The sequence below is a fragment of the Mytilus californianus genome, unplaced genomic scaffold, assembly GCF_021869535.1.
Source record: "Mytilus californianus isolate M0D057914Y unplaced genomic scaffold, xbMytCali1.0.p SCAF_11, whole genome shotgun sequence".
Lineage (NCBI taxonomy): Eukaryota > Metazoa > Mollusca > Bivalvia > Mytilida > Mytilidae > Mytilus > Mytilus californianus.
This window is the reverse complement of record NW_026262593.1, coordinates 14,196,978-14,219,533: the sequence shown is the minus strand read 5'-3', so window position 1 is coordinate 14,219,533 and position 22,556 is coordinate 14,196,978. Positions and strand designations below refer to the sequence as shown.

Sequence of the window (22,556 nt, the reverse complement as noted above, 5' to 3'; positions counted from 1 at the left end):
ATTTAACATTGCCATAAAAGCGGGAGGTTTGGCTAGCGACAAAACCAGGTTCAACCCACCATTTTTTTTTAAATGTCCTGTACCAAGTCAGGAAAATGGCCATTGTTATATTATATTTCGTTTCTGTGTTTGTTGCATTTTAGTGTTGAGTTTCTGTTGTGTCGTTGTTCTCCTCTTATATTTGATGTGTTTCCCTCAGTTTTAGTTTGCAACCCGGATTTGTTTTTTTCTCAATCGATTTATGAATTTCGAATAGCGATATACTACTGTTGCCTTTATTTCTGAACTGTGGAACTATTTGGAAATCAGTGACACTCTGCAGTTTGACAGCTGTTCAGAAATGATTTTAAAATCATAGAGTAAACAAATTTCAAACCTGAATAGAAGAAATGTCTTTTACAACTTTCTTACCGATATCTTCAGCCATAGTCTTTAACCCAACAACCTCCACACTGAATGGAAAGGATGTTTGATTTGTGGGGGGAGGTGGGATCAATTCGCAATAGCAAAGTGTATTGCACAAAAGCAAAAAATTGAATAAAAATTCAAATCATATAACCAATTCTAAGTTCTTTGACTACATTTATTCTGTGTCAGAAACCTTTTATGTGTCAAATATTTAATTACAATCCAAATTCAGACCTGTATCAAGCGCGAATATTGCGTCCATTTTTGCCCCAACTGTTCAGGGTTGGACCTCTGCGGTCGTATCCAGCTGTGCTCGGCGAAGCAATGTATTGGTTATTATCTTGAACATTTTAATAGATAGAGATAAACTTTAAACAGAAATAATGTTCAGCAAAATAAGATTCACAAATAAGTCAACAGGATCAAAATGGTCAATTGACCCCATAAGGAGTTATTGTACTTTAAAGTCAAATATAACAATTTTTCGTAAATTTTTGTAATCTTTTACAAAAGTCTTCTCCTGAAACAACTGAGACAAATATAACCAAACTTGGCCATAACAAGCATTAGGGTCTCTAGTTTAAAAATAGAACATAGGGGGGAAAATGCAGTTTTTGACTTATATCTTTGAAACTAAAGCAAAAGTATAACGGTTGCATTATTTCATTCATCAATTATAAAATTAAAAAAATATCAGGTGAGCGACAAATGAGGTTAAGACATGTAAGAAAGGGGCTTGAAAAATGAGGAATCGTGTTTCTATAGGCACTTAGTAATCTAGATCTATAATACTAAAATAACAAGGTTCAATTTGTGATCCAGCATGACATAAAAATGACGATTCAAAGAATTCAACTTTATATATAACTTAAATATATAGGACAATGGTGTTGATTAAAAATTACACCATTCCAGGCCCATTTGTTTTCCACATAATTATTACTACAGATAATTAACAAGTTCTGGGTCGAAGGGTTCAAAAAGAAAGATTTTGAAAGCAGAGAAAACTGTGCACCTAATGACCAGCATGACATTATTAGATGACAAATTAAAAGGAAAACTTAAAATCCAGGCTAAAAATAAGGCTACGGTACTTTGCTTCAGTCACGACCCCATGATGTCCCAGGAGTATTCCAGTATATATTATATATACAGGTAATGTGTAGTACACATGCATGAATAGAGTTGGTTTTCATTATTGTCAATGAGACAACTATCCACCAGTGAGAGTCCAAATGACTGAATGTTAGCAACTATAAATCACTGTATGAACAGCTTTCAACAATGAGCAAAACTGATACTGCATCTAGCAAGCTATAAAATGTCCTGAAATTACAGATGTGAAACAATTCCAATTTACGTAAAAGACATTAAATGAAAAATAAATATGATAAACAACAACTATTATATTCCACTCCAGTTGTTCACACAATATATATATATATATATAATATATATGTAAGTTTGGCAAATCATTGGAGATTAAATTGATGTTATCATTTTTGCCTGATTGGTAAGCCAATATTTGATGTATATTTTACAAAAAATATATGCCTTTTTTGTCTCGCATGACGGAGTCAAAAAGCGAGACATAGGTATGCTGTTTCTGGTGTTGGTGACGACGGTGGCGTCAACAATGTATTAGTTTGTGATTAGGTCTAGTTTATAGTGAACCACAAGTGGTAAGTCGAAGATATTTGGTATGCAGTTGAATTAGTATTGGCACATCTCATTACCATGGAGATTATATGGCCCTGCTAGTGGTAAGGTAATTATGATTGGTATGCAGTTGTATAAGCATTGGCATATCTCATTTCCATGTAGATTATTTGGCCTTGCCCTCTCAGTCATGGTCTATTGACTTTTAAACTTTTGCTTAGTTGTCATGTATTAGTTTGTGACTAGGTCAGTTTATGGGGAACCACTAGTGGTAAGTTAATGATAATTGGTATGCAGTTGTATAAGCATTGGCATATCTCATTTCCATGGAGATTATTTGGCCCTGCTCCCTCAGTCATGGTCTATTGACTTTGAAACTTTTGCTTGGTTTTCATGTATTAGTTTGTGATTAGGTCGGCTTATGGGAAACCACTAGTGGTAAGTCAATGATGTTTTGTATGCAGTTGTATTAGCATTGGCACATCTCATTACCATGGAGATCATTTGACCCCGCCCCCTCAGTTATCGTTTATTGACTTTAAAATTTTCTTAGTTTACATGTATTAGTTTGTGTTTAGGTTTTTTAAAGGGAACTACTTATGATAAGTCAATGGTATTTGGTATGTGTTGTATTAGCATTGCCACATCTAATTTCCATGGAGATTGTTTAACCATGTGTTGCTATTTTAATTTCAACATTTGCATTATCGAAATTACCAAAAAGCGAGACATATCTCTGAGATTACAGTTTTTTTTTTTTTATTACAGCAACTGTATTCCAAGAGTCTGATGGCTGAAAATGTATTACAGGATTTTATCATTCAAGCAAGATCTTAGAAGGATAAGTGCAAATGTATGAAGGAAGCCTTGGGTACAAATAGCAATTACAGCAATTACACGCAGGAGAGAACTCTTAAACATTACTCACAGACATGTAGTCATTATATGGGAGTGGTGTATTCAAGAAATCTAAAACACATGGAATTAAATATTGTGTATATTTTTTCAACCACAAGTACTCTCAGAATATAATACAATTCAAATTTAAATTATTGTGTCAACATGACAATTATAGTCTAAAAATGGAAAATGCATGTTTTAAACTGAATTTTATATAAATGTTTGAAATAACAAGAATTTTTGTAGTTTATTGTGCAGCCAAACTTTGAGATCTTCTAATGATATATGCCTGTTGTTTGTCAACATTTGTTTTCTTTTTGCCTTAACCTTAAGATTGGCGTTCAAATGAAAAACTGAAATACATATATGAAATAAGAAGGAAGTGGTTGTAAATAACAGCAAGACTTTCAATATGGTATATCAAAATATATTTCACAGAACTTTCTATTTCAGTTTATTAATACAATGAGATATGAGTTATAAATAAATCAGACAGCTACACAAAAAAAAACACATGAAAGGCATTAAGGTGCTAACATACAGTCCTCAACAATGAACAGGTGTATAAACAATGTCATGATCTACTTTTTTAACCAGAGTCTATACCAATCACAGAGCTGCCATCAACACCAAATTCTTTAAATATTTTTTTTTATTAGAATGAGACTTTAGACAACCACTGAAAAAGTTCCTGGCTTGAAACAGGCACATGAATATGTGGCAGGGTGAACTACTTTTTTTCTTCAAAACTTTCAAAAGAAAAATTGGCATCTTTTGCAAGTAAGACGATTTCCATAATGGGATTGGATTGTCTCATGACTGATAACCACAAAATGACTTGTGCATACATATTAAAAATGATATATACATCAGTGCATACATGTTCTATAAATGAATCACCAATCCTTACATCACTTTTAAAAACAGTATAATTGAGACTTGAACACAGCCCAAAAAATTCTAGGAGTGAACTAAGGTGACCTGGATATTTGCTTGCCTTCTTTGTTTTATTGCATCTTATCTCTTGCATTGGAGATATTGTGAGTTGGGAGTTGATAGATAAATATATTTTGTATTGTTTAGTATCAAGAAGGTAAAATATAATGGAAGTATGAATGCATAGTCAAGACCAAGAAGAGTATTTATGGTTTTAATGGTAACAAGGCTTGGTCCGAGACTGGTTACAAGTGTCTTCGTCGTGACAAGGTCAAAGAGCATCAAGACAGTGATCAGCATAAACATTCACTCTCCTTGGAACTTAATCAGACAGTCAACGACATGTCCAACAACATCACATTTTCTGCCCAGAAAGCCATTGTTGATGTACTCAAAGTTATGTACTACTTAATTAGCAAGAACTTGCAACTTGACCACTTCAACAGCATGATAGATCTCTGCATTGAACTTGGTGCTACCTACTTACCAAACCTACGGTTAGCAAAGAATGCCACAAGTTGGGAAATAGTACACGAGCTACTTAACCTTCTCAGTGAGCAAGTCTCCGACACGGTTACAAACAATGTAAAATCAAGTCCATGTTTTTCTTTAATGGTAGATGAGGTATCCGACAACCGATCTATTAAACACCTAGCTCTCTGTTCGAGATACATCAACCAAACAGGACAACTGCAGACAGCAGTTTTAGTCGATACAGAGTTATCAAATGCAACAGCAGAGACAGTTACAAACTCAATAATAACCGAAATCAACAAAAAAGAACTTCTTATAAGTGACATGTCTGGTTTTGCCTCCGATGGTGCAGATGTATTCTTAGGTAAAAAGAATGGTGTAGCAAAAAAACTAAAAGACCACAACCCAGCAATGATAACAAACCACTGCAGAGATCATAGATTGGCACTGGCTTGTAGGGACAGCTTTAACTCTGTACCACTTATGAAAAAAAAACAGACGAAACTCTAGAAAAAATATACAAATATTACAAGTACAGTTGTGTCCATACCGCAAGTCTGAAGATGGTACAAGCTGCTTTTAACCAAGCACCTTTAGCAATAAAACAAGCCAAACATCACAGATGGTTATCTCATGATCAGGCAGTTTCTAGCATAGTACGATCCTACAAATCTATTGTTGTTGTAAACCTGGAAACAAAAGAAATCAGCACTGACCCAGTTGGTAATGACATCCTGAAAAGCCTTAAAGACCCAACCACACTGAGATTCCTATTGCTACATGCAGACACCCTACCACACATAGCTGCCCTATCACTGGTATTTCAACATAGGGATGTGTACCTTGGCATGGTAAAACTACAGTAGACAAAACCATCAGGATGATGGAAACCAGAAAAACTCAAGATGGGCCATGGCAGCTTAAGTACTCACAGATATCATCAGATTTACAACTGACAACATCTTCAAGCTCTGACTTCAACACAAAAGTCAAAGAACCATTCCTGACCAAATTGATTAACAACATTCACGACAGATTTGTTGACACAGACATCATTGACCAGCTTTCAGTGCTTGATTTGAGTGGTACACCTGATGAACTCCCAGCACTTTATGGGTTCAATGAGATGTTCAGCCTAGCAGACCACTTCTCAATGGACCCAGAAGAACTACAGACACAATGGCAAGACTTCATTCAACTACTGAACACCCTGACAGCACAGGATAGGTCAATGACAAAATTACTACAGCTTCTTCACAACTCCACAGTCACAGGACTCAAAGACATCTATCACTTGGTATACAGACTTCTAAGTGTGGCCACCACACTTCCACTTAGTAGAGCAGAGGTGGAGAGGGTATTCTCACAGGTGAAACTTATTAAGACCAGTCACAGAAACAGCATGAAGACCAGAACATTAAACCAACTGCTAAATGTAAAATTGAACTGTGATGACACAATGTTTGCTAGCTTACTTCAACCTACAGTTACCCAGTTCTTTAAGGCCAAAGACAGAAAGATCAACTCTCTGTGTTAGGAAACTTATGAACAATTGAACATTAGAACTGTAGAAGTAATAGTGCTGTATCTACATTCATGTTTTATTATTTTTATTTCGTAGTGTTTTTATTATTCATGTGAGGTGTGAATGTGTATTGCTATGTATAATGACAATGTATGAATGACTTATAATATATTTAATGCCAATTTTATAGAATAAATAATCAAAACAACAACTTATGATACATCTTTATTGTAAAAAAAAACAATGCGAAACAAGACGGATACACACAGAAACGACACAAACAAAAATGAGAGTTGCCTTTTTCTAACCTAAAAAAGTGCCCTGCCCTCCACTGGCACCCTGCCCCTTTCAATTTCTAGCTGGAGCACTGTATCAAAATAGCATGTGTATTAGATTAGCATTAACTTATCTAAAATATGCTCAAATACTGTGAATTGTGTGATAGATTTTAGAAAAATTAACATGAAAGCTTGATTCACGTTAGTTTCACATGAAAAATTTAACATGAATTTCACGTTAAAGCTCAATTCACATTAATTGCACATGAGTTTCATGAATAAGCTTGTTTGAGGTGAATCTCACAAGAAATTTATGTGAACAAATTTTGCCTGTGTATATATATATAGAAAACACATGTATAACGCATGACTATTGTGTTAGAATACACATGTAATTCACATGAGAACTAAGATACATGTCAACAATCATGGTAATTGGACAAATAGGACATTTGGAAAAATATTTTATACAGGCATCATGCCTTTTACATGCATTTATCACGCATGTATCACAGGTGTATTTCCTTACGCATGTAATTCACATGTGAAACGCATGATCACATGTGTTTATCATGCGTATAACATGTGTTTTTCACACATGTGTCACATGCGGGGCATGAAACGTCTCTTTCACATGCGTGTCACACACATGTGAAACGCATGTGTCACGCATGTACACATGTGTGGCATTTTTGCCAGTGTAACGTCAACATAAATAATGTTTAACTTACATGACTTATCAGATGATAAGAGAGGTATTTAATGTTGAATATGATAACATAAAATTTATATGGCAATCTTGTATGTTTTCAATTTTACTTTAGTTCATACGCTAAATAGATATGGGAAGATGTGGTATAAGTGCCAATGAAACAACTCTCCATCCAAGTAACAAATTGTAAAAGTAAACCATTATAGGTCAAGGTACGGCCTTCAACACGGAGCATTTGCTCACACTGAACAGCAAGCTATAAAGGGCCCCAAGCATTGATTTGCTTCTGTTACATACAGAGAGATGACCATGCCCAGAAAAATCAGTGACAAAGTTTAAACAGCCCACAATTTTTATTATTATTTCATGAAACTGAAGAGCTAATCATAGTTAATTTGATGAGGAGAACATGTAGAAATCAAGATTGAGCAACATAGTATACAATTGAATATGTTATATTGAAAATTTGAAGGATTTCAAGTTTAAATATTTAGCAATCGAACTTTACTGGCTACTACTCGAGACACGAATTAAAGATAGTTAACCACCAGTTAAACATCCACTGTTATAACGTAATGGCGACAAACCACTGTGCTGTACTATGTGATGATTGCAACTGATTGTGGCACATTACATTTACACTGAACTATATTATTTTGTGGATTCTCGGTTATACAATTATTGCAACTCATTTAAATTTACTGACTCATTTTTAGGCAGTTAAGCTGCCTTATGCGAGCACCCTAGATTTGTGTTCTACCCAATAAATGGTGAAATACGTGCCATTGTTATTATCTAGCTGGCTATTATGTTATTTATAACTAATTGGACATTTTTTAATACTTTTATTTCTGGAAAACAAAAAAAATGACCAGAAAACCTTAAATGATCGTCGAACTACCCAAAACTTTTGAAGTTGCACAGAGGAAGTAGTGCTCAATAGAAATCCGTACGTAGTTTATTATCCCCTGTGCTTTTGGCTACGATGTCAAAGAATAATTGTATGAAATATTTCATCGCCGAAAATCGGTAATTACAAGTCGTTTGTATTTCCCAAAGGGCAAAATGCGCAGGAATATTGTTCATGTACAACAAATATCTATGATAGAGGAAATAAAGTTATATAAATGGGCGGTAATTTTTAACTTATCTTGCCAAATAAGGTTGTTGTTATTTTATAATGAAACGAGGTCATGAAACAGATGCGGAAATCGACGTTGATGGGATGTTTTAAGTGATGTGGACAACTCGTCCCCGAGACAAGTCGGACCAAATCCACTCAAACCGTCTAAGAAGACAACTTTGACCGTTTGTCAGATTACTTAGGGTTTCATAAAATATTAGACTGACATGACTAGAGGAGCCATTAATCTTTTGGTTGTGCATTGGGGTCTATTTAGGGGTATTTGGAGGGGCCTGAAGAAGAGGAGGTTTACTATAGAACCCTATGGGATTTTCAAATGACTATTTCTCGAAAACAGTAAGTGATAGACACATGCAGTCTTCAGTAATGAGAACAGGACAATATAAAAAAAAAATATAGGGTGAGTCCCTGGGGGTCATCCCAACCCCCTTCAATTTGAAAATGCACTTTTATCTTGTAAACCGTCGCGATCCCCACCCCTAAACAATATATATACTTGTATGGGACAATAAAAGAAATCAAATGAAAATATTTGGGGGAGTCCCCGGTGTAGCCCCACCCCCTCTTGTTTGAGAACTTGGAAATGGTCGAGATCCCCACCCCTAAACCATATATATATTCATGTATAGGACAATAAAACAAATCAAATGAAATATAGGGAGAGTCCCTGGGGTCACCGCACCCCCTCCTGTTTGAGAACTTGTAAACGGTCGAGATCCCTACCCCTAAACCATATATATTCATGTATGGGACAATATAACAAATCAAATGAAATATATGGGGAGTCCCTTGAGTCACCCAAACCCTTCCTGTTTGAGAACTTGGAAATGGTTGAGATCCCCACCCCTAAACCATATACATTCATGTATGGGACAATAAAACAAATCAAATGAAATATAGGGGAGTCCCTGGGGACACCCCACCCCCTCCTGTTTGAGAACTTGTAAACAGTCAAGATCCCCACCCCTAAACCATATATATTCATGTATGGGACAATATAACAAATCAAATGAAATATATGGGGAGTTCCTCGGGTCACCCCACCCCTTCCTGTTTGAGAACTTGGAAATGGTCGAGATCCCCACCCCTAAACCATATATATTCATGTATGGGACAATAAAACAAATCAAATGAAATATATGGGGAGTCCATGGGGACACCCCACCCCCTCTTGTTTGAGAACTTGGAAATGATCGAGATCCCCACCCCTAAACCATATATATTCATGTATGGGACAATAAAACAAATTAAATGAAATATTTGGGGAGTCCCTGGGGTCACCCCACCCCCTCCTGTTTGAGAACTTGGAAATGGTCGAGATCCCCACCCCTAAACCATATGTATTCGTGTATGGGACAATATAACAAATCAAATGAAATATAGGGGGAGTCCCTGGGGTCACCTCACCCCTCCTGTTTGAGAACTTGTAAACGGTCGAGATACCCACACCTAAACCCTATTTATTCCTGGTCATCATTTTAAAAAGATTTGAATGACATACAGGGTCAATCTCCTAGGTGTCACATATGCATATCACTTTACTAGACCAAACCAATATGAACTGGACTTTGCCCAATGTCAGGAGACCATGGGAATGACGAATTATGGGGGCTTTGTTTGGGAGACTTCGTAACGGCATCCTGTTACAATTATTTCTTGTTTATTATAAAATTTTATTGATGCAAAAAAATGAGTCTAGGTTAATTGAATTTACTTTAATTATTTATTAAATTATTTCTGGGCCTATAATAATTTTCATTTATGGCTCATTTTAAAGAAAACATATAAATCTTTCAAGCAGTGTAAAGCCCGAGAATGTTTGACCAACTGTTTTATAATCACCTGTCATTTTATTCCAAACTTGGTATGGAGTAACATCATGCACTTGGTGGTGAAGATGGGTGTCATTTACATTGATATATGAGTTGCTTTTGAAAACCTTGACGAAATATTAATTAATTTGCCTTAATAATCAATTCATTTAATGAACATAAATGTACAATATACGAATGTTTAATGTTTGTTCTTTCAAATCTTAAAAAAAAATTGAAGCAACACTGCCACAGTTTTCACAATAACGTTTGCCTCGGTTTTTGGTTAACTGCCTACAGCGCTTACAGTGCTTTGATTTGATATTTCGATACGAAACGAAAATTCTATTAACATTAACAATATATTGCTATCAACAGAATGATCATACAGAGGCAACTTTACTAAACGTAAGGTGGATGAATTATATATATTTCCTCAGATAGATTTTCTTATGCATTGCCAAAATGAAGATTTTACGATGCTCTTTTCAAACATATAACAAGTATGGGTCATCGTGCTATTTTTCAAGCTACAAGTTGTGTAAAATTGCCCAAATTTGCATAGGTTATTCATGAAAAAAAAAACCACACTATTGTGCATTAAAAGAACTCTATGAGATGGAATTTTGAAATAATATATTCGAAGATAAGTTTTACTATATGCGTTCAGAAAATAAAAACAAAGAAATAGTGTCACCGAACTTATTTTCTTGCTAAGAGTACAAAATGAAAATTTCCCTATCATTCTAGTATAAATTTATCTCCCCTTAAAAGACTAAACTGAAAAAAATATTCAAAAAACACAAATACTTGGTATTTGTTTAAACATTTTAAATATTTCAATAAATCACAAATTTTTCTGTAAACAAATTAACAGTCTTACACATAAATTGCGAAATTGTCTTAAAATTTTCAGATTTTCACATCTGTCATCTAAATATTTTAAAACAGTACGTGTTACAAATTTGATGAAATTTAACAGATTTTGCTTTATTGTGCCTTAATATAATTGTTAACCGCCTAATTATATCTGAAACTAAAAGGCTCCTTAATTCAAGTTGATGGTTAAAAACTACAGCGAAGAAACTGTACTGACCATAGAGGAGGTATAGCTTCTTTCATGCGAGCTGACATACCAGCCTGAAGAAGATTTGACATTGAATGTAAGAATCTTGAAACATTGTTAATGAGAATATTCTTGATAAAACAAAAAGGTTTATTTATGGCATTTATCGTCCATCATAAATGGCGATTAATATATTTTATGACTCAATAAATAACATTTTAAATAAAGGTTCTAAATTTATAGAAAGTTATATGGTTATTGGTGATCTTAACTATGATTTTATGGTTAAAAACAAATCACATGTGTCGGCGGACATATGTGATATTTTTGATCTGTCAAAAATAGTAAAAAAAACCTACATGTTATATGAAAGGGTATGTACCATTACTTGTTGATGTCATTCTTACCATGGAATTATTATATTGACAGGAACTACTACGACCCGACTTCAAACGTTACGTCTGCGATGCCGCGCGAAATTTAATGACATGTTAATTAACTTGAAACATGGCACGTCATTTACACAACAGCGTGTGGCGCCCTACAATATTGTCATTCTCTGTTGCTTTCGCCATTACGGAAATAAACGAAGAAATCGAAAGTTGTGATAAATTGTAAGGAAACAGCAATCGGCAAACCTCGGCAGATTTCGTTACCCTACACCTGCCTATGTGTGCCGATTGATAGATTGATGGATTTGTGCGCGACATCATTAATTCTAGAAAAAAACATTGACGATGGAATTCGTACCATATTAATTGAATAAATACACTATGTTTATTGATTTATTTTTTGGTAGAAACTACACTATCTAAATATATATCACACGTTGTGATTCATTACTGATTGTTTAATTCCAGTGGCATACATTTCATGCATATTTAAGACGATTGTAAAATAATTGTTCTGATTAAAATAAAAAAAAATCAATGAGATTTTAAATAGATGTAAGAAATATAAGGCTTCGCTTTAATTACAGGGAAGATCATTAGTTGTTGGTATACGAATATTTCTGCTGAGCCCCAGTGTGTTCAAATTTATTTAAGTACTGAAGCTGTAAAGTAATATTTACTAGACAGTATCATTTGGACAGAAAATGATAAAATATTATATGGGACAGAGATGGTTTAGCCATTCCATAACATTTTCTATGTCTTCGTTTTTGTCTCAAATTGATAATGCGGGTCAAATCATAAGTCATGATTGGCACATTCATAAAATGTACAAATAGAAATACTGACACCGGCTGTATATTATCGGACAAAATTCGTTCAAATACGAATATTTTAGCAGTTTTGAATTTCACAAATGCCAAAAAATTTAATACGCACATATATACATATATAAATAACGAGGTGCGTCTTTTATTTACTATATTTGTTATATATAATGTCTGTGTTAGTTAGTCCTTGATCGATTAATTTTCACATTAAAAACTGAAAATTTCTACTTTCCAGGATAATCCAGGTCCTTTACTATATATATTAATCGATTCGTCACAGTGTATATTTATATCAGGAAAATTTTCGTGACTCGGCAGTAACCTGAACACACCCTTATGACAGTTTAAACTTACCCCCTGAAGAAATGTAATAATGTCACTTACAATTTTAAAACGTTGTAGCATAATAAATTCTGGGCCGATTTCCCTTTTTTATGCATCAGTCGTTTAAATAAGTTGTTTATGAATAAAGGTCAACCGATGCCATTAAAATGAGCAAAGGTATTTTCCGACAGGTATTGACGTTATCGTGTCTCGATAAAAACCACGTGATTGATAAGAAGTATCTCTGGTCAATTTATGACCGCGGCATCGCAGATAGTCACAAAAGAAATTAACGACAGCGTACTAATTAGACAGTTTCCATATCTTTTCTACAGTACTACCCGGGTTATAAATAAGTGTTAATCAATCGTTGTAGTTCCTGTCAATATAATACTTCCATGTTCTTACAAATAGAGCAACTTTTTTTTTCAAAACACTGAATTTTAACACTGGTGTTAGTGATTGTTATCATATGATCATCTACTTTTATAAAAGGTTATACACCTAATTGTGTTAACATCAAGACACAATGTAGAAGTTTTAAATCTTTTGATGTTGAAAAGAATACTGATGATATTAAAATTTTACACGATTCAGATGAATGTAAAGATGAAATAAACTTAGTATATAATGATTTTGAAAGTAAAGTCTCTGAGGTAATAAATTGCCATGCATCGATAAAGTACAGATATCCTCGAAAAAACACAATATCATACATGAACAGAGAACTGAGAAAAGCTATTTTTCACAAACAAATGTTGAGAACAAAATTTGAAAAATAAAAAACAAAACAACAAAACTTGGAAAGCATACAGAAAACAAAGAAATCTGGTAACTTGACCTAAAAATCTGTGAATATCTATTTTCAAGAAATATGTGCTGGAGCACAAAAATCAAAATATTTTTACAGTAAACAATTTCTCTCTAAAATGTCTACTTGCAGCCAACAAAAAAAACGTACTTGTGGAAGATAATAGAATTTTAAACAACACTAAAGATGTTTGTGACAACTTTAATACTTTACTTGTAAATGTTGCCAATCACATAGATAAAAATACCCCTTATTATTTTGAAAGTTAAAGCTAACATAAAGCATGATAAACTTTTTCATTTTAACATGTTGACACTGTAGGCAAACTGGTGAAAAAGATCAATATAGAAAAAGCTAAAGGAGTTGATCAGGTCACAGTATCATCTAAGCTATTGCAAGCTGGTGCACTATTGCTTAACAAAACATATAAGAACACTAATAAATAATACAACAGAATCAATTGAATTTCCAAACAGATTTAAAGATATCTAGTACTAGTATTGTACAAACAGATTTAATGAAGCTCAGGTCGTACCACTACACAAAAAAATAAACTGATCCACTTGATAAAATGAGCTACAGACCTGTGAACATTTTACCTACAATTTTAAAAGTATGTGAAATGGTTATATCTGACCAGTTAAGGTGTAATACCACCAAATCATAGTACGTCACATCCGGTTGCATAAGAAAAAGGTTCGAACAAAATATTCCCTTGAATTTGACAGTTGTAGGAAATGAATCCTACATTTCATTGTAGTAAATCATTTCTGTGTCATAGACATATATCTGGGGTGTTTCAAAGCACCATTGTTTTTTTATTTAGTGTTTCTATAGAATATTTTGGAAACTTGAAGTTACATGGTTACTAAAGCTTGTACACATGAAGAGAAAGGGTGAAAATTTGATTGGTTAGCTTCCCGTAATGGTTGTTTTCTTATATGCAATGAAACATTATGTGAAACTTTGTCTATAGTACAGGACAGGATAAAACTTTACTCATGCAAAGTATTTCTTTATTTCAAAACACAGATAAATCAATGATGGTATTACACCTTAACTGATTTTTTTGAAAATATATTTCATTCTTTTTTATGTGCATTTAGAAAAGGTCATTGATGTCAGACAACTTTGCTGAGACTCCTTGAAGATCTTATTTCTTTGCAGATGTACATTGAATTTTCATATGTTACTAAGCATGCTTATTTGTAAAAACTTAAATCCACTCAAAACGCGAAATGTATTTAAAGAATTAAAAAACTACATAATTCATCAATCATTTATTCAGAATACGGTCAATGTGCGGATTGATATTTCCTGTATTTTTTTCGTGCAAAAACATCTTATCTTCATCTTATTTATTGTTAGCGTTTACCAGGCCAAGATATGCATTTTCGACCCCCACCCCCCTAAAAATGGCGTCTCCTTATGTTTTATTTATTAATATGAAGAAAAGGAATCAGTCGACTATTCGTTTTTGAAAAGCCTTTTTGACTGTTTAGAAATAAGTGCCTGTGTTGACTGCTTGCAATGTTAAGTCATAGTCTATTGATCCTTAGTTCCCGCTAAATTAGAAAAACAAAACGTTACGTCTAGTTCATTTAAAATGTGAATCACAGCAAGTTAAACGCACAAATGATAAAACTTATAATTTCCACTTGAAAAAGTTTTTGACTTTTCCCGCGTATTATTTTATTTTCAGACAACTTCCGGTGTTTTATTTTACTTTCGTTTTGAACAGTTTGACGAATATTACTAAATGAGTAATGATGTTTTTACACCTGAGATTAGGTTGATTGCAAAATAAAACAAAATCATAAATCATAGGCAAATTGTCACACTGAAGATTACATGTATAAATGGTATAGGTAAGATTAATATGAAAATAACATTGTTCATAATAGATACGATAACGTAACTCTGATGACACGGATAGGAGTATAATTCGATCCTATTAATTACAATGGAGAAACATCCTGGCGATCTTTCTTCATAGTTGCCTTAGCTTCTATGAAAGGGAATACTTTTATATTTGGTCTGTAACTTGATCATGTTGAGTTTTAGTTTGTTAGCAATTTTTAGATCTAAAGCCCAAATTCTTCTTTCTGTTCGTTGACAGTTTGCAATTTTACAACACTCATTGTACATGGAAACTTTCCTCCATCTTTCTTGTCTTATATGGAAGCTGATCCTGATTCTAAGGTCCATATATATGTTGACACTACTGGTCTCTTTGTGTTTGCTTGTTTCATCTTGGTACTATAATTTCTCCAAGTAATGTCACACTGTCACATTGTACTTAGGTTAATTTGTTTCGGCGCAGGATTTGGATTCTTCAGGGCTAAGTATATCTTGAAATCGCCCTGAACTCTTTAAATATTCTCCTACTATCTCAGATCTATTGGGATGTTTTGTGTCTCCAGCTGTCTTTTCATTTCTTCTCTTTCCTGATGGTATCTCATACAATTGAGTAGGAAGTGTTCTGTACTTTCTTCTTCACCACATTCGCAGTATGGCGTGAGGGATTGGCCTATCTGATGGCGGTATTTATTTATTCTATTGTAGCCTGTTCTAAATTCTGAAATGATTCTCCCTATAACTGGAGTCGGATAATCAAGTAGATGGGCCTTAACAAGAATAGGAACTAATTCGTGTCATTGTCTTCCAGTTTCACTTCTAGTCCATCTATTTCGGCATTTAAGTTTTGTTGACATCTTAACTGCACTTCTCACATCTGACATAGTTATGACGTAGTACTGCTCATTTAGACTTGCGACCTCCTGTGCTGCATCTTTTTCTAACTGGTCCCCTATCTCGTTCCCGGCTATAATAGCATGGCCTAGGGTCAGAGATATGGTAGTTTGTATGCAGCCTCTCAGGAGGGTCCCAATGCTTTCTTTAATGTCTGTGATAGTGTCAGTGTAGTTACTTAGTAGTTGACCTCCAGTTGAGAGTCAAGATGCCAACAGCTATCTGGCTATTTAATAGAATCTTTACTTCAGTGAACTGTTCTCTAAGTGTGTAAAAGCAGTGTTCCAAAACCATAAGGATAGCTCCTAGTTCAGCTAAGAGTATTGAGCCTCTGTTAGATACTGGTCTTTTAAAGCTTATTGCTTGGTGGTTTTTAGTGTATATTACTGCTCCTGCTCCACATGGTCCTGGACTTCCCTGCCATGAGCCATCTGTGAATGCAATAGCTATTGAATCTGAGCTTTCTCCTATCAGTTCTTGTACAATTTGTTTGCTTTGGGCAGTTTGTTCTGCGGTTCTGTTTCTCGAGCTTCCCAGACGGCTCCAGTAGCTTGGTGCTCTCATCAGCATAAAATCTGCTCCTGGCTTGTAGGTAAACTCTGGCTCTAGAAGTTTGATATCTACTTTTGTTGCTTTTAGCATGTCGATGGCTTGATTTATAGCCTTACCAAATGTAGATTCCCGTCGTTCATATGTATCATTGTTGGTATTAGATACTCCTCCATCTGTTGTTTAATTGGTTCGGCTATGTTTTTTATTGGATTTTTGCTATTTCTCGGACTGAGATTTCTTCCATTCGGAGGTCGATTGGTTGTATATTGGCCTCTACTTCTATAGCTTCTCTACCTGCTGTTCCTGATAATCCAAGGCAAACTGATAATCCTTTCCTTTGTTTAGCTTCCAGTTTTTTTCGTATATTCCATTGATGTTATCTGCCAAACTGGGCACGCATATTCAATGATAGATCTTACCATGCTGTAATAGATTTGAAGTAGTTTTGTTCTTGAGATTTTTCTTATGCCCTTTATTTCTCGTCTAACATTTAATACATTGTTTGCTCTCTTCTGCACTGTATCTGTGTGCATTTCAAATTAGATTGTTTCATCCAACGTTACGCCAAGTAGTTTGGGTGTAGGACTGTATTTGAAATTGAATGAGTTGACAGTCAGAGTTTTTTTGTGTTATATCTAGATCTTCTATAGAGAAAAGACATAATTCACATTTTCTCATGTTGACATTGATTCTCCTTTGTTCAGTCCATTTTAAGACTGTGTTAACGTCTCTTAATGTTTTTTTCTTTTTGTTCTTTGACGTCTTGTCCCTTGTGCCACAATGTGCCATCGTCAGCAAATTTGCAGTGTTGTCCTGTGGTGTTTTCCATAATGTCTGCTATAAAGATGTTGGAGAGGGTAGGTGATAGAAATGACCCTTGTGGTAAGATAATTTTTGTTTCGAATTGATTCCCAAACAAATTGTTCAACATGGATCTGGCTGTTCTATTAGTGAGGAAGCTATTTATCCATATCCATATTTTTCCTTTTATACCTAATTTATGCATTTTAACCATCCATACCTCACGCCATATTGAATCATATGCCTTTTCCAAATCTACTTGCCAAACCAAAACTGATTCATTCCTATTCAGAGCATCAACTATTATTTGAACCAGTCTAAGAAGGGCATTTGTTGTTGAATGACTTTTCTGAACCCTTCTTATTTTAAGTCAATCAGTCATTGTCCTTCAATATATGCAACAATTCGTTCTAATATTATTCTTTCCTCTTTCCATTTATTTACATTTACAAACCTGCTCGTGCATTTTTCATTGTTATTCAACCGCAAAATAATTATCTAAGATACCTGGGACGATCTCATTTCACAAAGGATTTCTATTGTCTACTAATTGTACCTCGAACTTAAATACCCGGTGTAGGTCTTTAAGTTGAGGTTTAATTTACTAAAAGTTAATCGAGCATGACTAATTAGATACGCCCTCTTAAAATCAAGGGGTCCGAAATAGGATCGGGAAATAACACCCAGCAAAATATCCTACTTTACAATTTTAGAAATTTTTTGATTCAAAGTGCTTTTGGTTGCTTTAATATCTCCATTCAATAATCAATCGGTGGAAATACTAACCTGTCCCGAACCGAGAGATGTTGGCTGCAATAGGAATTTATTTTATTTTAAATAAAAAAGTCCATATCTAATTTACTTATAGTGGCCGTTATTGTTTGTAAATTCATGACGTTCTGTTTTTTGGCATTCGTCTACCGTGGAGAAAAATGAGGGAAGGAGGGCTAATTTGATTTTGATTTTTGGTGTTTTAACTCCACTTTTAAGCACCGCTTTTGGGCTATTTCGTGGCGGCCAGTTTTTATTGGTGGAGGAAGTCGGAGTGCCCGGAGAAAACCACCGACCTTCGATAGGAAAACTGACAATCCTCGTCAATTAAGATTGGAGTCGAGTGCACCCGCACGAGCGGGGTTCGAACTCACAACCTCAGTGTTGACTGGCTAGTGATAACAGTAGTAACTACTTAGACCACTCGGCCACCGAGGCCCCCAGGAGGGCTAATAGCTTAGCTTATGACTTCGATCATGATTCAACTGTATTCTATTACGGCATACGTTTTACTTCTAGCGAACGCTCTGCCTTATTGTAAAAAGTGCCACTTTAAAATTGTAATCATTTGCCTCAGGTTGATCCACTTTGCATCTCGTCGTAAATATGCATTACATATTTGCCACTGGACATAAAAGGAGCAATTAATTAATCAGTTTAATTTAGTGACGTATAATCATTTGGTTTCAGTAAATAATCGTCACCCTTGTGGGGAATACCAATATTGTCACTTGGTCTTTTTCCGACCGGCAGTAAAACGCTTGCCAAAGTGGGGCGTCCGTTTGGCTGTGCGGGATGTATCAAGTTTGCAGCCACGTCCGGTCAGATTGGGGACGTTAAATCCGATACCTCGTGTACAGAAAGTGCCACGCTCTTTGCACGTTAAGAACCTTTGTAACAACTCTTTGAGGGGTCCGTAGGTGGCCTGTTGCAAGGCAAAATTTCTGTCCCTATCCAATATATCCTCATTGTCCAGTGGCAGTCCAAATTTCCCCGACCATCATCCCAGATGGCCTCTATTATTACAAAACCTACCTATTGTATTAATTGTTAACTTGTTTTCGTCCTGAACATTCATGAAATATTTGCCACTGGATGTTAAGCAACCAACAATCAATAAATCAATAAATAATCGTCTCAAACAGTTTTCCAATTTTTATATTTCATATTTATCTAAGTATGAATTTTTAAGAGTAAATCTTTCTTCCATCATTTTTCTCTTTGCATTTAATCTTTTTTTTAACAATACAAAAACGTTGTCGTGGTACACATCAGGGGTTACATTGTATCCTTTAGCAAAACTAATAGGAGAGGGGATAAGAACAGAAAAACGATCTTCATTGAGTGCCAATAACTCATATATTGGAGCGAACAATGACGGCTGTCTCGTCTACGTATCACCATTTGCTGTTTCAAGTTTATTTATATCTCAGACTGGTATAATAGTTGCCATAAAAGCAAAAATGGATAAACAAATGTTGACAACAATTTTTCAAGGATTCAACTTATTTTGGGCGTTTCATTTATTTATTTTTTAGATATTGTTTTGCTAATCGGTTTCGTTATATTTTTTTTTTTCATCTACAATTGTCCTAGCAAATATCGCAAAAATGTGTTAAAATCAGCCATGCAACTTATTTGAAAAGATTTAGCTGACCTTTCTTGTTGATATTACACATTTCGATCATTCAACTCGTGCATAGATCGTTTTTCCCCCTAATGTTTTTTTAACGTATAGATGGCGTGAAATTCTCACTACACCAGGAATCTGATATACATTCCTATTTCGATGGGACAAAACTGCGTATTTATATATCCGATAAGCCAAACGAACGCACCCATTTAGTAAGGGTATACTGTGGGACGGGAGAGGTCTCGAGATGTCAATATTTGTATACCCAAGTGAATCATTTGATTTTGAATAAAAGGTGATAAAGATATACTGTACATTAATGTGAGAGCAACACAAATACACAGGCATGTCAAAACATTTATAGTCAACTTTCAGTCTTTTTTTATAGAAAGATCCGTATACAGAAAAATAATCAGTGAAAACCGCCTAATGACTTAATAATAGTTATACGGAGTTAATCAATAATAATTACCGTCAAATATTATATACCCAAAAGTCACGTTTGATTTAATACTATTTACCGTCAAAGATATCCCAACAATCACTAGTCTCTGGTTGAACAATTTCACCTGCCCTATTTTAATTTTGATCGGTGAAAATTTAAGAAGTTGTAATATAAACCAGTAGAAGAAAAACACTTCACTGTGTAATAAAACGGTAAAATAAATGATGATAATGGATGACGACCAGCGGCAAATAAAAAGAATATTCAGGACGATAACATGTAAATACAATACGAATATTAACCCCGCTTTTTACTAGACTGACACGCTGAGTCGGTGTTTTTATACGTAAGTTCCCAAGATATTAGTTCGCAGGAAAAAATGTCACCCGAGCCGGACACATTTCCGACTCTGAGCCGACCAGTCTGTGCTCCTACTCTATGATGTCACGTTTTAAGCGCCAAGTAATAGCCAATACTAATTTAACGTCTTTGTTTGGCCCGGTCGGGATTCGAACAAACGACCTCCCGCTCTCGAGGGGAACACCTTCACATGAGACCTACCAGTAGAGCGGAAGTACATAATATACCAAAACCTCAAGTATAATAAACAATACAGTTTCACAGACTTCTCACAGTTACTAAAGCGGAGCTAAAAGTATCTAACCTAAATTAAATGCGTGAAATGATATTGTAAACTACACGTAAACATCGATGATCGACTTTAGTGTAGATTTCATGGATCAACGCTCTCGGCAAATTAAAAACTCTTGCACAAATTATTTGGGTGGTCCGAATGTGGCCAGCTGTTGCAAGTCTAAATTTCTGTCCTAATTCAATATACCCTCATTTTCCAGTGGTATTTTAAAGTTTCACGTCCAACCTCACTGTCGACCTCCTATTGCACGACTTCATGTGTTATAGTCATGAACATGCATGAAATATTTGCCACTGGACGTAAAGCAAACACCAATCAATCAACTTCATAAATTGTTCCATGTACTTAGCACTCAAAGACAAGATCTTGTAAATTGCTATGAAGTACTATTTCTTTTAAATTTTTATAGTTTTTTTTGTGGTTTTTTTTTTCCTTCAATTTATTACATAAGTGACTGCTTATAAAAAGGTTTTAATATTTTTTTACTATGGTTCTTATCTACTGTTTTAATACCATTTATAACATGGTGTTTTGTCAGGAAAGGATGAAACTAAGAAAGGTAAAAGTTTTTTTTTTCAGGTGTTTTGCTTCAGTTGGACATGAAATTAAAATAACGGACGACTAAAATAAAAGAGTTTGTTTTCATATAATACATCGAACCTACGAATATATGTCACCTAAACACGTTTTAATCGGGTCAGTGAAACCTAGTTGATGCTATAGATGTCACATTTATGCTTTTTAATACGATTTTATTCATTGAAGTTTGCATGCATAGTTTTTATTTTTAAAAAAACCAAAGCAAGATCTATTAATTAATTGGACTGAACAGACAACACTTATTATTTTGAATTCGCATGTAACGTAGTGTAGGAAAATTACAGAATCAAAAAGGAATGAACATTTACCGGATGAATATTGTGAAGGACCTTATGCATCTAGGTCTGTTCGATTAAAAGTTCTGAAACAAGCTGTTAAAAAAGCTAATTGATGGAAGAATTTACTTACTGTTTTCTTAGGTCTGGTCTGTTTCATGATTACTGACAGATTAAAAACATCATATATATATATAACAAAAAGTTGTTTTGCAGAATATTCATCGGTCAGTTATAAATGAGGTATGTATATGGTTTTGAATGCCTCATTTATTAAATAAGAAATCGTTATTTTGAAAAATTGGATCAAAAATATAAATTTACCCCCTAATTTTGTTAAACTATCATTTGGTATTATTTTAATGCTAAACAAAATATAATAATTGAATGATGTACTGCCATTTAATCGGTCCGTTTCCGTTGCAATTTGGTAACTGTTAATTGTATATCAGTCTGAGTACTGTTTAACTATCATTTAAGGTAAACATATTAAGACTCGTCCAATTCAGGGGAATTAGGTTTCTGCGAGTGCTTTTTGTGTACTTTTCTTATGTTTTTGACGGTTTGTAAGTCAGTAAAAGTTCAATGATTAAGTAAATATTGACATTAAAAGACCTCCTCACAAAAAGGGCTGTTCAAATCCCCTCGCCCTTCGGGCTCGGGAATCTGATCATCCCTTTTTTTTCGGAGGTCTTTTAATATCAATATTAATTTATCATTGAACTTTTACTATTACATAATGCATGTAAGACTAATTGGTCTGTAGGAAGAGGTGGAGTAGTAGCTTGTTTTTCTAGGCTATC

The 22,556-nt window shown here is 34.5% G+C and overlaps 1 protein-coding gene across 2 annotated transcripts in view; it reads left to right on the top strand.

The window, feature by feature from the left end:
* Positions 1 to 15,003: 15,003 nt before the first annotated feature.
* The window catches only part of LOC127719611 (uncharacterized), an 85,042-nt gene continuing 77,489 nt past the window's right edge, over positions 15,004 to 22,556 (top strand). For both annotated transcript variants that reach the window (XM_052225838.1, XM_052225836.1), the window contains exon 1: positions 15,004 to 15,138. The gene's annotated coding sequence lies outside the window, so the exon portion shown is untranslated. The remainder of the gene's footprint in view (positions 15,139 to 22,556) is intronic.